General features: G+C 44.3%; 1 pseudogene; it reads left to right on the plus strand.

Moving 5' to 3' along the window:
• The first annotated feature begins 6,560 nt into the window (after positions 1 to 6,560).
• On the plus strand, positions 6,561 to 7,290 carry LOC118543437 (large ribosomal subunit protein uL1 pseudogene; annotated as a pseudogene).
• Positions 7,291 to 15,903: the final 8,613 nt, after the last annotated feature.

The raw sequence follows: 15,903 nt of genomic DNA on the forward strand, positions 1-15,903 counted from the left end.
TCACCAACCTGAGCAGAGGAATGTGAAAGGGAACTCCCAGGTGCTGCCCTCGGGCAAGTCCCCAAGTCCCAAAGCAATCCCCCCTCAAACCTTTCTGCTCCTCCTTTGAGGCTTGCTGGTCATGCGGATTCCATAGCTAACTTCCATTCATCTGCACATCCTGATCCTGGAAGCCGAGATGAGCTCTCTGAGGGAGAAAGACCCATCACTCTGAGTGGAGGCAGCCTCGTTCCTGAGGGGCTGGTAAGGGGGTGTGAGCATGCGCTGAAAGGCTGGGAAAGGTACTAATGAGGTTTCTGTTACACTTGATCCCTAAAAGGACCGATTTTTAAAAATAAAAATATTTTATTCCTCCATATTGACAGCACATACAGACACTAACCCGTCCCCTTGCAAATTTCTGCGCTTGATCAGGAAGGACCATGGATGAAAAGGTGCAGGTAAACTGATACAAACCCATTTCTCCCTTATTTTTTTTTTTAAAGATTTTATTTATTTATTTGAGAGAGAGAGAATGAGAGAGAGCACATGAGAGGAGGGAGAGTCAGAGGGAGAAGCAGACTCCCTGCCGAGCAGGGAGCCTGATGTGGGACTCGATCCAGGGACTCCAGGATCATGACCTGAGCCGAAGGCAGTCACTTAACCAACTGAGCCACCCAGGCGCCCCATTTCTCCCTTTAGAAAAGGAAGTGATATCAACCTTGTCAGGGAATGACCTGACATGAGGAATCTGCCACTGGCAAGTTTTTCCTCTGGGGACATTCTCTGTCATTCTCAGAGGCGACCCCTCACCACTCGGGTTTTAGGTCTACCAGCAGGCCAGGCAGGTGTCAACTATACTAACTAAGAATCTCAAGACTAATGTAAACACCAAACCCATCATTTGGTTCATAGTATCCTTCACTACAGGAGGCTACATAGGGAGGCTTTTAAGGGACTTGTCTCTGTTAACTAAATTGAATTTAAATAAAAAATTTAAAAAAAGAATTTGGGGCGCCTGGGTGGCTCAGTTGGTTAAGCATCCAACTCTTGATTTCTGCTTGGGTCATGATCTCAGGGTCCTGGGATCAAGCTCCGTGCTCAGCGGGGAGTTCATTTCTCCCTCCCCCTGCTTGTGCACTCTCTATGTGCCTTTCTCTCTCAAATAAATAAATAAAATCTTAAAAAAAAAAAACCCTGCATGTAAAAAAGAAAAAAAAGAAACTTGTCTCTGTATCTCGCGTGACCCAGCAGTTTCACTCCTAGGTAATACCCACGAGAAATGAAAACACACGTCCATGCAAAACCTTATGCACAAATGATCACAGCAGCATTATTTGTAATAGCCAAAGAAAGTGGAAACAACTCAAATGTCCATCAGTGAATGAACGGATAAATAAAATGCAGTCAAGCACCTGGGTGGCTCAGTCGGTGAAGCGTCTGCCTTCAGCTCAGGTCATGATCCCAGGGTCCTGGGATCAAGTCCTGCATTGGGCTCCTTGCTCAGTGGGGAGCCTGCTTCTCCCTCTCCTTCTGCCCCTCCCCCTGCTTGTGCTCTCTCTTTCTCGCTCACTCTCTCTCAAATAAATAAATAAAATCTTTAAAAAAAATAAAAAATAAATAAAATGCCCTCTATCCAAATAATAGAATATTACTAGTCATTAAAAGGAGGGAAGGGGCGCCTGGGTGGCTTAGTCAGTTGAGTGTCTGACTCTTGATCTCAGCTCAGATCTTGATCTCAGAGTCGTGAGTTCAGGCCCTGCATTGGGCTCCACACTGGGTGTGGAGCCTACTTAAATAAAATAAAATAAAAATAAAAGGGAAGACATACTGACACATGTTACGACGTGGATGACCTTGAAAACGTTGTGCTAAGTGAACTAAGCCATTCACAAAAGATCCCGTATTGTACGATTCCATTTATATGAAATGTCCAGAATAGATAGTCTATAAAGATAGAAAATAGATTAGTGGTTGCCTGAGGCCAGGGGTGGGGAGGTGGGGGAAAAATGCACATGACTGTTAGGGAGGATAGGGTTTCTTTTTCAGGTCCCAAAAATGTTCTATAATTGGTTGTTGTGAGGGTTGCACAACTCTGTGAATATTCTAAAAGCCATTGAATGATATACTTTAAATATGGGTGAATGTATGGCACGTGAATTATATCTCAATAAAGCTGTGAAAGAAAGAAGAAAGAAAGAAAGAAAGAAAAAGAAAAAGAAAGAAGAAAGAAAGAAAGAAAGAGAAAGAAAGAAAGAAAGAAGGAAAGAAAGAAGAAAGGAAGGAAGGAAGGAAGGAAGGAAGGAAGGAAGGAAGGAAGGAAGGAAGGAAGGAAGGACCTCTGGAGCCAGATAGCCTGGCTTGAATCCTGCTCTACCAATTATTAGCTGTGTGCCTCATGGCAAGTTACTTAGACCCTCTGGGCCTCGTTTTTCTCACCTCTGAAGTGGGAATGATAGTATTTCCCTCCTCATAGGATTATTATGAGTTATGCAAAGCATTTAGAACGGTGCAGAGGACATAGGAAACCCCACATAAAGGTTAACGATGACTGACATTATTATCAGTCACATGTGTCTCCCAGGAGGGGAGCTGGTTGTGAGATACTCAGGAGGCTGAATCAGAAGGATGCTTGGAGGGGCGCCTGGGTGGCTCAGTCATTAAGCGTCTGCCTTCGGCTCAGGTCATGGTCCCAGGGTCCTGGGATCAAGCACCGCATCGGGCTCCCTGCTCCGCGGGAAGCCTGCTTCTCCCTCTCCCACTCCCCCTGCTTGTGTTCCCTCTCTCGCTGTCTCTCTCTCTGTCAAATAAATAATTTTTTTTTTTAAGATTTTATTTATTTGCGAGAGAGAGAATGAGAGACAGAGAGCATGAGAGGGAGGAGGGTCAGAGGGAGAAGCAGACTCCCTGCCGAGCAGGGAGCCCGATGTGGGACTCGATCCCAGGACTCCAGGATCATGACCTGAGCCGAAGGCAGTCGCTTAACCAACTGAGCCACCCAGGCGCCCCTCTCTGTCAAATAAATAAATAAAATCTTTAAAAAAAAAAAAAAGAAGGATGCTTGGAAAGCATGAAGTCAGAAGCGGGTGGATGTTCTCATGGGATACTTCATCAGACTTTGGAAAGCCCTCACTCACTCGTTTGTCAAAGTCCTATAAATGGGGGCCAGGTGCTGCTAAGTGCTGAGGAGACAGTGATGATCAAAACAGATACGATTTCCTGTTCACAAGGCCGTTCAAGGAGTTCCGGCAGGGGAGTGACTCGATGTCACTTATGTCGCGAGAAGGTGCCCGTGGCTACTGTGCCAAGACTGGGGGGAGACGAGTGGAGAAGCAGCAGGGGCCCAGCTTGGGGGGAAGCCACGGCGGCCGGACAGCAGGTGTTTGGTAGAGGACTGCACTGGGGTGGCAGAGCTGGAAGTGAGAGAAGGGGCAGATCAGGGCTGTGATTTGGGGTTAGAGCCCATGGGACTTGTTGAGGGTTGAATTCGGATAGTCAGGAACAGGAAGGAATTAGACCTGACAGGTTGTGGCTGGAGCAGCTGCGTGTTTGCTCCTGCCCTTTACCGCAAAGGGGAGGACTAAGAGAAGGAAGTTGTTGCAGGGGAGAGGCCATGAGCTTGTTTTGGATGTTTTAAGTTCAGGATGCTTGTTAGACATCCAAGGCGAGGTGTCAAGTAAGCAATTGGCTAAGTGCACCTGGAGTTTAGGGGAGAGACTTAGACTGATATAAGTGTGGGAGTCGTCAGAATGTATCTGCTATTTAGGACCGGGGGCCGAGAGAAAGTCTGTAGCAGAGAAGAGAGGAGGCTCTCCTCCCTCCAGTATCCAGGGGCTGATAAGAGGAGGAGCCAGCATGGAGAGGGGGGACTGGGAAGGGGTAAGCAGTGAGTGAGAGAGGAGCCAGAACAGAGCGGTGACCCAGAAGCCCACAGAGGGAAAGTCTAAGAGGGTGAGGAGCGGCCCCGGAGTACTCTTTATGTTTCAGGAAGCATGTCTGTCACCCCCCATGGCCCGGACTGCTCATTGACAAAGAGCATTCCTCTGCAGGAGGTTTTCTTATTTCTTTAATGCTCCCTATCCTGTTCAACTGATGTAGCCCCCCACATGGTCGCTTCCGGTCCCCGGCTGGACCGGTTTGAGTCGGGGATTTTCCCACAGTCCCACTGGAGTAGGGCCTCATCCAACAGCACGGACAGGGATGTGAACCATCCCTTGCCCCTGAATTCTCACTAAACCAACCACTCACGCAGGCATCTATGTGTGCAGATGTCGCCACTGAAGGGTTGGGGAAGGGCAGGGATTGACATTGTAGAAACAGGAACAACTTTAAAGTCCTATCAGGGAAATCTTTTTGCTGAAGGTCCCCTGTTGTTTCCACAGTTCAGGCTCCAACACCCCTCACATTGCTCAGCCTTCCTCTCTGCTCTTTCTTGTCCAGCTCCAAAATTTTTAAAAAAAGATTTATCTATTTATTTGAGAGAGAGAGAGTGAGAGTGGGGGGGAGGGGCAGAGGGAGAGAATCCTCAAGCAGACCCCCCCACACACACCAAGAGTGGAGCCCGACGCGGGGCTCAATCCCAGGACCCAGAGAAGATGACCCTGAGACCATGACCTAAGCCGAGACCATGACCTAAGTCCAAACCAAGAGTCAGACACTCAGCCAACTGAGCCACCCAGGTGCCCCCCAGCTCCAAATTTTGGTTCAATTTTCAGTGCAGAGCATTCGGGTGCATTCTCTTACCGCTTTGGCACTTGCAGACCTAGGCATTTGGGGTCTCACCTTTCTTTAAAACACTTATCAAGTCTTTTCCTAAACAAAGACAGTGTCCTCCCTATTATTTTTTATGCCACTGTTAGGAAACAAATGTATGTATAAACAACCACTCTGATAATCTTTGAGGAACTAAAAGCAGGAGGGCATTGTCTGTGCTTCTGGAGAGCATAAATGTAGTTAATGAAATGGTATTTACACCCAAAGTGCTAAGAAGCAGTGCAGAAATGAGTCCGGAATGGGGCGCCTGGGTGGCTCAGTCGGTGAAGCGTTTACCTTCAGCTCAGGTCATGATCTCAGGGTCCTGGGATCGAGCCCCGCAGCGGGCTCCCTGCTCGGCGGGAAGCCTGCTTCTCCCTCTCCCACTCCGCCTGCTTGTGTTCCCTCTCTCACTGTGTCTCTCTCTGTCAAATAAATAAATAAATTCTTAAAATAAATAAATAAATAAATCAAATCTTAAAAAAAATACTTAGGGGCGCCTGGGTGGCTCAGTAGGTTAAACGACTGCCTTTGGCTCAGGTCATGATCCCGGAGTCCCAGGATCGAGTCCCGCATCGGGCTCCCTGCTCAGCTGGCTTCTCCCTCTGACCCTCCCCCCTCTCATGTGCTCTCTCTCTCTCTCTCTCATTCTCTCTCTCTCAAATAACTAAATAAAATCTTTTAAAAAATACTTAAATGAGTCCGGAATACCAGACAGAGATGTCTGGAGTTGGTGTTTGGGGAATAAAGTGCTGGAGAAGGTTCCTGGAGTTGAGGTGGGAAGTGAGAATGGCTGGCTCCCTCATCAGCTGGCACCTACCTGGACCCTCACTGCTGGCTTCCTGTCTCCATGGGCTCCTCTTTCTAGTTCATTTTCCACTAATATAGCTTTCTTTGCCCTAAACCTCACTTTTTCTCCTAAGTTTTATTTATTTTAAGCAATCTCTACACCCAATGTGGGGCTCAAACTCATGACCCTGAGATTAAGAGCCATGTGCTCCTCCAACTGAGCCAGCCAGGCTCCCCTCCAAACCTGACTGTTTATTCTGCTTCTCTATTTAAAAGTGTTGTGGGAAGGGGTGTTCTCCTTTATCTTCAGATAATTAATGCTGGTTCCTCAGAAAACGGCTCCAACCTCCTCTAGCAGGACTTTCTGAGGCACTCCCTCCACAAAACGCCCCCAAACTCTTTGACCATAACAGGCAAGCTAGGTTAGTCTCAATTCCTTTAGATAAGCAGTGAAATATGGCTTCTATTCTGGAAGATTAAAAATGGCTGTTTTGCAGCATGCAGAGACCTAGACGTCAATGAGCTGCTGTTTAGTTATTTCTGGAAAGCAAACAAAATAGAGGCCCCTCTTAGACTGAGTCCCAAAGATCAGTATAAGATGATACACTGATAGCAGCACGGACATTTCGGACCAGATGAGTCTTGGTTGTGAGGGCTGTCCTGTGCATTGTAGGGCATTTAGCAGCATTCTTGGCCTCTCCGGTCCAGGTCCCAATAGCAGCCCCCCAGTCGTGACAACCAAAAATGTCTCCAGACAGTGCTAAATGACCCCGGGGGCAAAATTACCCCGAGGGTAATTTAGATACACTAAAACATACAGATTTTATTTATTTATTTTTATTTTATTTTATTTAAATTCAATTAATTAATATATAGTGTATTATTAGTTTCAGAGTAGAGTTCAGTGATTCATCAGTCTAATATAACACCCAGTGTTCATTACGTCACGTGTCTTCCTTAATGTCTATCACCCAGTTACCCCATCCCCCTCTCCAGCAACCCTCAGTTTCTTTCCTATGATTAAGAGTCTCTTACAATTTCTGTTTTCCGGTTACTGTGGCATGAAGAACCATGAGCAGCAAAGTCTCCCGTGACACCCTGTACGGGGCAGTGCGGGAAGTCCTGCACGGGAACCAGCGCAAGCGCTGGAAGTTTTTGGGGACAGTGGAGCCGCAGATCAGCCTGAAGAACTATGACTCTCAGAAGGACAAGCACTTCTCAGGCACTGTCAGGCTTAAGTCCACTCCCCGCCCCAAGTTCTCTGTATGTGTTTTGGGGGATCAGCAGCACTGTGATGAGGCCAAGGCAGTGGATACTCCCCACATGGACATTGAGGCGCTGAAGAAACTCAACAAGAATAAGAAATTAGTCAAGAAGCTGGCCAAGAAGTATGATGCCCTTTTGGCTTCAGAATCTCTGATCAAGCAGATCCCACGAATCCTGGGCCCAGGCCTGAATAAGGCTGGCAAGTTCCCTTCCTTGCTGACCCACAATGAGAACATGGTGGCCAAAGTGGATGAAGTGAAGTCCACCATCAAATTCCAGATGAAGAAGGTGCTGTGTCTGGCGGTGGCTGTTGGCCATGTGAAGATGACAGATGACGAGCTTGTGTACAACATCCACTTAGCGGTCAGTTTCCTTGTGTCCTTGCTCAAGAAGAATTGGCAGGACGTCTGGGCTTTACAGGTCACGAGCACCATGGGCAAGCCCCAGCGCCTGTACTAAGGCACAGTTCAATAAATCCTAGTGCTACCCTTAAAAAAAAAAAAAGTCTTTTATATTTTGTCTCCCCTCTCTGATTTTGTCTTATTCTATTTTTCCCTCCCTTCCTCTATGCTCCTGTTTTGTTTCTTAAATTCCACATATGAGTTAAATCATATTGTCTTTCTCTGATTGACTTATTTCACTTAGCATAATACCCTCCAGTTCCATCCACGTCGTTGTAAATGGCAAGATTTCATTTTTTTTGATGGCTGAGTAATATTCCATTGTATATATATATATATATATATATATATATATATATATATATACACCACATTTTTTTAAAAGATTTTGATTATTGAGGGGGGTGGGAGGATGGGTTAGCCTGGTGATGGGTATTGAGGAGGGCACGTTCTGCATGGAGCACTGGGTGTTATGCACAAACAATGAATCATGGAACACTATATCTAAAACTAATGATGTAATGTATAGGGATTAACATAACAATAAAAAAATTAAAAAAAAAGATTTTAATTATTTATTTGACACAGGTCAGGGGAGAGAGCAAGCACAAGCAGGAGGAGCAGCAGGCAGAGGGAGAAGAAGCCTCCCCGCTGAGCAAGGAGCCCGAAGTGGGGCTTGATCCCAGGACCCTGGGAACACGACCTGAGCCGAAGGCAGCTGCTTAACCGACTAAGCCACCCAGGCACCCCATATACCACATCTTCTTTATCCATTCATCTGTTGATGGACATCTGGGCTCTTTCCATAGTTTGGCTACTGTGAACATTGCTGCTATAAACATTGGGATGCAGGTGCCCCTTCAGATCACTACATTTGTATCTTTGAGGTAAATACCTAGTAGTGCAATTGCTGAGTTGTAGGGTAACTCTATTTTCAACTTTTTAAAAAAAGATTGTATTTATTTATCTGTCAGAGAGAGAGAGCACAAGCAGGGGGAGTGGCAGGTAAAGGGAGAAGCAGGCTCTTTGCTGAGCAGGGAGCCTGATGCGGGGCTCGATCCCCGGACCCTGGGATCATGACCTGAGTCCAAGGCAGACGCTTAACTGACTGAGCCACGCAGGCATCCCTATTTTCAACTTTTTGTGAAACCTCCATACTGTTTTCCAGAGTGGCTGTACTAGCTTCCATTCCCACAACAGTGTACGAGGGTTTTCCTTTCTCCTCATCCTTGCCAACATCTGTCGTTTCCTAACTTGTTAATTTTAGCCGTTCTGATTGGTGTGAGATGGTACCTCATTGTGGTTTTGATTTGTATTTCCCTGATGCCAAGTAATGTTGAGCATTTTTTCATGTGTCTGTTGGCCATTTGTATGTCCTCTTTGGAGAAATGTCTGTTCATGTCTTCTGCCCAATTCTTGGTTGGATGATTTGTTCTTTGGGTGTTGAGTTTGATACGTTCTTTATAGATTTTGGATACTAGCCCTTTATCTGATAAGACATTTGCAAATATCTTCTCCCATTCTGTCGGTTGTCTTTTGGTTCTGTTGACGTTTCCTTTGCTGTGCAAACTTTTTATCTTGATGAAGTCCCAATCGTTCATTTTTGCTTTTGTTTCCCTTGCCTTTGGAGACCTGTCTAACAAGAAGTTGCTGTGGCTGAGGTCACAGAGATTGCTGCCTGTGTTCTCCTCTAGGATTTTGATGGATTCCTGTCTCACAGTTAGGTCTTTTATCCATTTTGAGTCTATTTTTGTGTATGGTGTAAGAAGATGGTCCAGTTTCATTCTTCTGTGTGTGGCTGTCCAATTTTCCCAACACCATTTGTTGAAGAGACTGTTTTTTTTTTTTCCCATCGGATATTCTTTCCTGCTTTGTCGAAGATTAGTTGACCATACACCCAAGGGTCCATTTCTGGGTTCTCTATTTTGTTCCATTGATCTATGTGTCTGTTTTTGTGCCAATACCATACTGTCTTGATGATTACAGCTTTGTAATAGAGCTTGAAGTCCGGAATTGTGATGCCACCAGCTTTGGTTTTCTTTTTCAACATTCCTGTGGCTATTCGGGTCTTTTCTGGTTCGATACAAATTTTAGGATTGTTTGGTCCAGCTCTGTGAAAAAAGTTGATGGTACTTTGATAGGATTGCATTGAACGTATACATTGCTCTAGATAGCATAGACATTTTAACAATATTTGTTCTTCCAATCCATGAGCATGGAATGTTTTTCCATTTCTTTGTGTCTTCCTCAATTTCTTTCATGAGTGTTCTATAGTTTTCTGAGTACAGATCCTTTGCCTCTTTGGTTAGATTTATTCCTAGGTATCTTAGGGTTTTTGGTACATTTGTAAATAGAATCGACTCCTTAATTTCTCTTTCTTCTGTCTCATTGTTAGTGTATACAAATGAAACTGATTTCTGTGCATTGATTTTATCTCCTGCCACTTTACTGAATTCCTATATGAGTTCTAGCAATTTTGGGGTGGGGTCTTTTGGGTTTTCCACATAGAGTATCATGTCATCTGAGAAGAATCAGAGTTTGACTTCTACTCTGCCGATTCGGATGCCTTTTATTTCTTTTTGTTGTCTGATTGCTGAGGCTAGGACTTCTAGTACTATTTTGAACAACAGTGGTGATAGTGGACATCCCTGTCCTGTTCCTGACCTTAGAGGAAAAGCTCTCAGTTTTTCCCCATTGAGAATGATGTGAGCTTTTTGTATATGGCTTTTATATTGAGATATGATATTGAGGTATGTTCCCTCTATCCCTACACTGTGAAGAGTTTTAATCAAGAAAGGATGCTGTACTTTGTCAAATGCTTTTTCTGCACCTATTGAGAAGATAATATGGTTCTTGTCCTTTCTTTTATTTATGTAGTGTATCACAATGATTGATTTATGGATGTTGAACCACCCTTGCAGCCCAAGAATAAATCCCGCTTGGTCGTTGTGAATAATCCTTTTAATGTACTGTTGGATCCTATTGGCTAGTATCTTGGTGAGAATTTTTGCATCCATGTTCATCAGGGATATTGGTCTGTAATTCTCCTTTTTGATGGGGTCTTTGTCTGGCTTTGGGATCAAGGTAATGCTGTCTCATAGAAAGAGTCTGGAAGTTTTCCTTCCATTTCTATTTTTTGAAATATCTTCAGAAGATATTTAATTCTTCTTTAAATGTTTGGTAGAATTCCCCTGGGAAGCCATCCGACCCTGGACTCTTGTTGGGAGATTTTTGATTTCTGCTTCAATTTCCTTGCTGGTTATGGATCTGTTCAGGTTTTCTATTTCTTCCTGCTTCAGTTTTGGTGGTTTATACATCTCTAGGAATGCATCCATTTCTTCCAGATTGCCTAATTTGTTGGCATATATTTGCTCATAATATGTTATTTTAATTGTTTGTATTTCTTTGGTCTTGGTTGTGATCTCTCCTCTTTCTTTCATGATTTTATTTATTTGGGTCCTTTCTCTTTTCTTTTTGATAAGTCTGGCCAGGGCTTTAGCGATCTTATTAATTATTTCAAAGAACCAACTCCTAGTTTTGTTGATCTGTTCTACTGTACTTTTGATTTCTATTTCATTGATTTGTGCTCTAATCTTTATAAATTCTCTTCTCCTGCTGCGTTTAGGCTTTCTTTGCTGTTCTTTCTCTAGCTCCTTTAGGTATAAAGTTGGGTTGTGTATTTTAGATCTTTCTTGTTTCTTGAGAAAGGCTTGTATTGCTATATACTTCCCTCTTAGGACTGCCTTTGCTGCATCCCAAAGGTTTTGAACAGTTGTGTTTTCTTTTTCATTTGTTTCCATGATTTTTAAAATTCTTCTTTAATTTCCTGGTTGACCCCTTCATTCTTTAGTAGGATGCTCTTTAACCTCCATGTATTTGAGTTCTTTCCAAATTTCCTTTTATGACTGAGTTCAAATTTCAAAACATTGTGGTCTGAAAATATGCAGGGAATGATCCCAATCTTTTGGTACTGGTTGAGACCTGATTTGTGACCCAAGTATGTGATCTGTTCTGGAGAATGTCCCATGTACACTCGAGAAGAATGTGTATTCTGTTGCTTTCGGATGGAATGCTCTGAATATATCTGTGAACTCCATCTGGTCCAGTGTGTCATTCAAAGCCCTTGTTTCTTTGTTGATTTTCTGCTTAGATTATCTGTCCATTGCAGTGAGTGTGGTGTTAAAGTCCCCTACTATTATTGTATTATTATCAATGTGCTTTTTAATTGTGTTATTAATTGGTTTATATAATTGGCTGCTCCCATATTAGGGGCATAAATATTTATAATTGTTAGATTTTCTTGTTGGATAGACCCTTTAATTATGATATAGTGTCCTTCCTCATCTCTTATTACAGTCTTTGGTTTAAAATCTAATTTGTTGGGGTGCCTGGGTAGCTCAGTGGTGAAGCGCTGCCTTCAGCTCAGGTCATGATCCCAGGGTCCTGGGATCGAGCCCCACATCAGGCTCCATGCTCAGTGGGGAGCCTGCTTCTCCCTCTACCTCTCCCCCTGCTTGTGCTCTCTCTCTCTCTGTCAAATAAATAAATAAATAAACTAAATCTTAAAAAAAAAAATCTAATTTGTCCGATATAAGGATTGCTATCCCAGGGGCGCCTGGGTGGCTCAGTCATTAAGCGTCTGCCTTCGGCTCAGGTCATGATCTCAGGGTCCTGGGATCGAGCCCCGCATCGGGCTCCCTGCTCCGTGGGGAGCCTGCTTCTCCCTCTCCCACTGCCCCCACTTGTGTTCCCGCTCTCGCTGTGTCTCTCTCTGTCAAAATAAATAAATAAAATCTTTAAAAAAAAAAAAAAGGATTGCTATCCCAGCTTTCTTTTGATGTCCATTAGCATGATAAATGGTTTTCCACCCCCTCACTTTCAATCTGGAGGTGTCTTTGGGTCTAAAATGAGTCTCTTGCAGACAGTGTATCAGTGGGTCTTGCTTTTTTATCCAATCTGATACCCCGTGTCTTTTGATTGGGGCATTTAGCCCATTTACATTCAGAGTAACTATTGAAACATATGAATTTAGTGCCATCGTATTACCTGTAAAGTCACTGTAAAATATACAGATTTTAGGTGTGTAGTTTGATGAGGTTTTTTTACGGTTTATTTATTTCTTTAGTAATCTCTACACCCAATGTGGGGCTTGAACTCACGACCCCGAGATCAAGAGTTGCATGCTGTACTGACTGAGCCAGCCAGGCACCCCTATAGTTTCATGAGTTTTGTTAAATATATAAACCTATGTAACACTTACTCTGATCAAGATACAGAACATTTCCTTCATCCACCCAAATAGCCTTCATGCCCCTTTGAAGTCAGTCCTCACCCCCCCATCCCTGTCCTAGAAGTTCATGTAAATGGAGTCACACTGTGTGTGATCTCTTATGTCTGGCTTCTTCCCTTCAACATACTGTCTGTGGGATTCATTCATACTGTGATGGGTATTCAGTGGTTCATTTATTTTTTGTTGTTGTTGTGTGGTGTTCCCTTGTATGGACATACCATTCGTCCATCCATTCTCCTGCTGATGGTTACTTTCCCATTTGGACTATTATGAACAAAGTCTTTGTGTGGACATTCTTTGTCATCCAAAGATTTGTGTGTTTCAAAGGGAATGCAGCCAGCGGCTCATGCTGTGTTGTAAAGTTGTGCGCTCTGTTTCAGGACCACCCTTTAGCGGGACAAACAAGTGTCAGAATTGCTTTGTTCTCCGTATTTATAACATAGTTCTCCCTTAGACCATTGGAGTGACTCGAAGGGCTTAAGAAAAGGCCCTCATCAGTGAGACATCACTCTGACTTGTTGCAGATTTAAAGGAGCAGCTTCTAAAAATATCACTCAACTTAGAGGCAAAAGGCTCTTGCCAGCCTAGGAGGCTGAAGGCAGTTGGAACTACCCACTAAAGAATCAACAGCCCCAGGGCGCCTCGCTGGCTCTGACCCGGTCACTGGAGCACATGACTCTTGATCTCGGGGTTGTGGGTTCAAGGCCCACGTTGGGTGTAGAAATTACTTAAAAATTTCTAAGGCACCTGGCTGGCTCAGTCAGTAGAGCATGTGACTCTTGATCTCAGGGTCGTGAGTTTAAGCCTCATGTTGGGCATGGAGCCTACTTTAAAAAAATAATAATTGAAAATAATATAAAAAAACAAACAAAGAATTGACAGCTCAGGTGATTTCACCGAGCTTCAATGTCCAGTTCTCAGCACCCCAAATGCCTGGCCCTGTCATCTACCCCCCCTCCTCTGGGCCATTTCCTCATGGCTTCTTCCTCCTGTGCTGTTGGAAGCCCTGGTTTCTTTGTGAGGAAAATCTCCATCAGCCTCGGGATCTTCAAAGGACTCTCTTGCTATCTTCTTCTTTGCCCTGAGGAGTGGCTTTCCCATGAAGAGGCCACTTCTCCTGTAGCCTATGAGCCGAGGGAGCACTTCTCCCAAATCTAAGCACCTCAGGGTTCGGAAGCAGAGGAGAGTTTTCCCTGCTTTTGTGCCTGCTTCCAGACCATTCCCCCTTTTTCCTCATGGAAATTCCCTTTTGAGGCTCATGCCATCTGGCAATAATCTGTGACCCCACATCTTACAGTCTGCTCAAAGTTCTACCATGACCCTGTATAGATAACCCATTCAATAGTTTAGCCTATTCTTTCTTTTTTTTCCCTTAAAAAAAATTGAGATATAATTAACATATAACATTGTGTACATTTTTTTAAATTTTTAAAAAATTTTATTTGAGAGAGAGCGAGAGAGCACAAGCAGGGGGAGTGGCAGAGGGAGAGAGAGAAGCAGGCTCCCGCTGAGGACCCTGGGATCATGACCTGAGCCGAACGCGGATGCTTAACTGACTGAGCCACCCAGGTGCCCTAACATTGTGTAAGTTTAAGGTGTAACCACCTACCCCACAGCTTTGGGTTGTATTACCATAGAAAGAGATAATCAAAACAGAGAGTTGATCACTTCATGGTCAGGTTGACTAGCAAAGATATTGTAACAATATACATTGCAATAAAAAAATACTGTATAAACATACAAGTTTCACCACAAGCCTCAGCATTATTAAATTTTATTATTTTATCTAATGAAATAGGTGAGAAATGGCACCTCTCTGTTAGTTTTAATTTAATGTTCTTTACTTATTAGTGAAATCGAACCCTTTCCCCAAAAAACTATTTCCTAGTATTCCGTTTCTTCTTGTGTGAACTGTCTGCTCATGTTCTTTGATGCTTTGGTCCATCCTTCCAAAGAGCCTGGAAGTGCCTGGAAGTCTGTCTGGAACTTTGGCACAATAGAAATACTTAGCCATTGGTAGGATGTGGATCCCAACATTGATTTCTGACAAGGGACTCTAATTCTGATTGAAGTGTGCAGTCGAGTTAAAACAATTTCAGCTCAGGGATCTTCAAAGATCACCATTTCATCCTGCCACCTTTATTTTATTTTTTCTTTTTTAAGATCTTATTTGAGGGGCACCTGGGTGGCTCAGTCGGTTAAGTGTCTGTCTTCGGCTCCGGTAATGATCCCAGGGTCCTGGGATGGGCTTCCTAATCAGCAGGGAGTCTCCTTCTCCCTCTCCCTCTCTCTCTGCCCCTCCCCCTGTTCCTGCTCGGGCACTCTCTCTCAAATAAAGAAATAAAATCTTATACAAATTTTTTATTTATTTGAGAGGAGAGGGAAAAAAAGAGAGAGAGTGTGTGAGGGGAGCAAAAGCGGGGGAGAGAGAGGAACAAGCAGACTCCACACTGAGTGGGTAGCCCGATGTGGGGCTCAATCTCAGGACCCTGAGATCAAGACCTGAGAGAAATCAAGAGTCAGATGCTCCACCGACTGAGCCACCCAGGTGCCCCTCATCCTGCTGCCTTTATTTTTTTTTTTTTAAAGATTTTATTTATTTATTTGAGAGAGAGAGAGAGACAGTGAGAGAAGGAACACAAGCAGGAGGAGAGGAAGAAGTAGGCTTCCCGCTGAGCAGGGAGCCTGACACGGGGCTCGATCCCAGGACCCTGGGATCATGACCTGAGCCAAAGGCAGATGCTTAGCGACTGAGCCACCCAGGTGCCCCATCCTGCTGCCTTTAAACAAATGATTAGGCATAAAGGCTAGTGCCAGGGCGGGGGATGCTCTAGTGCAGGGGGGAAGAGCGTGTTCAAAACCTTCATCAGTCCTGCGGAATTACTTAGGTTCTCTGACTCATGTCTCAGAGCTGCATCTAGAAGACGTGAAGTCTCATAAACAGTCAAGAATGTTTTCTGGATGATGCTTTGTTCAGTGCTTTGCTCTAAATTGGCCGTTTTGAGGCTTCTGGAGCTGAACAGAAGTACCTTGCCATTAGAACCGACACCATATGAGGTCCAGCCTGCAGAAACCTAGGAGTCATCCCTCCCTCTTTCTCCCCAGATCTTACGTCCCATCAATCACTACCTTTTGCCTAATCTACCTGCTAAATATCCCTTGAATATATCTACTTCTTGCCACCCAGGCTGCTACCACCTTAGCACAGGGGCTATGTTGAGCAGATTATGGCCAAGTCTTCTCCCTAAGCTTCTGCAAGCTGTTCTTGCTTCTCTACAATCCATTCCCCCACTTAGCAGCCAAAATGAGTATTTTTACAAGTGCCAATCAGACCATGGTACGCTGTTGTTTAAAACCCTCCAAGAGGGGCGCCTGGGTGGCTCAGTCGTTAAGTGTCTGCCTTCGGCTCGGGTCATGATCCCGGGG

Source organism: Halichoerus grypus, chromosome 2 (genome assembly GCF_964656455.1).
Source record: "Halichoerus grypus chromosome 2, mHalGry1.hap1.1, whole genome shotgun sequence".
Classification (NCBI taxonomy): Eukaryota; Metazoa; Chordata; class Mammalia; order Carnivora; family Phocidae; genus Halichoerus; species Halichoerus grypus.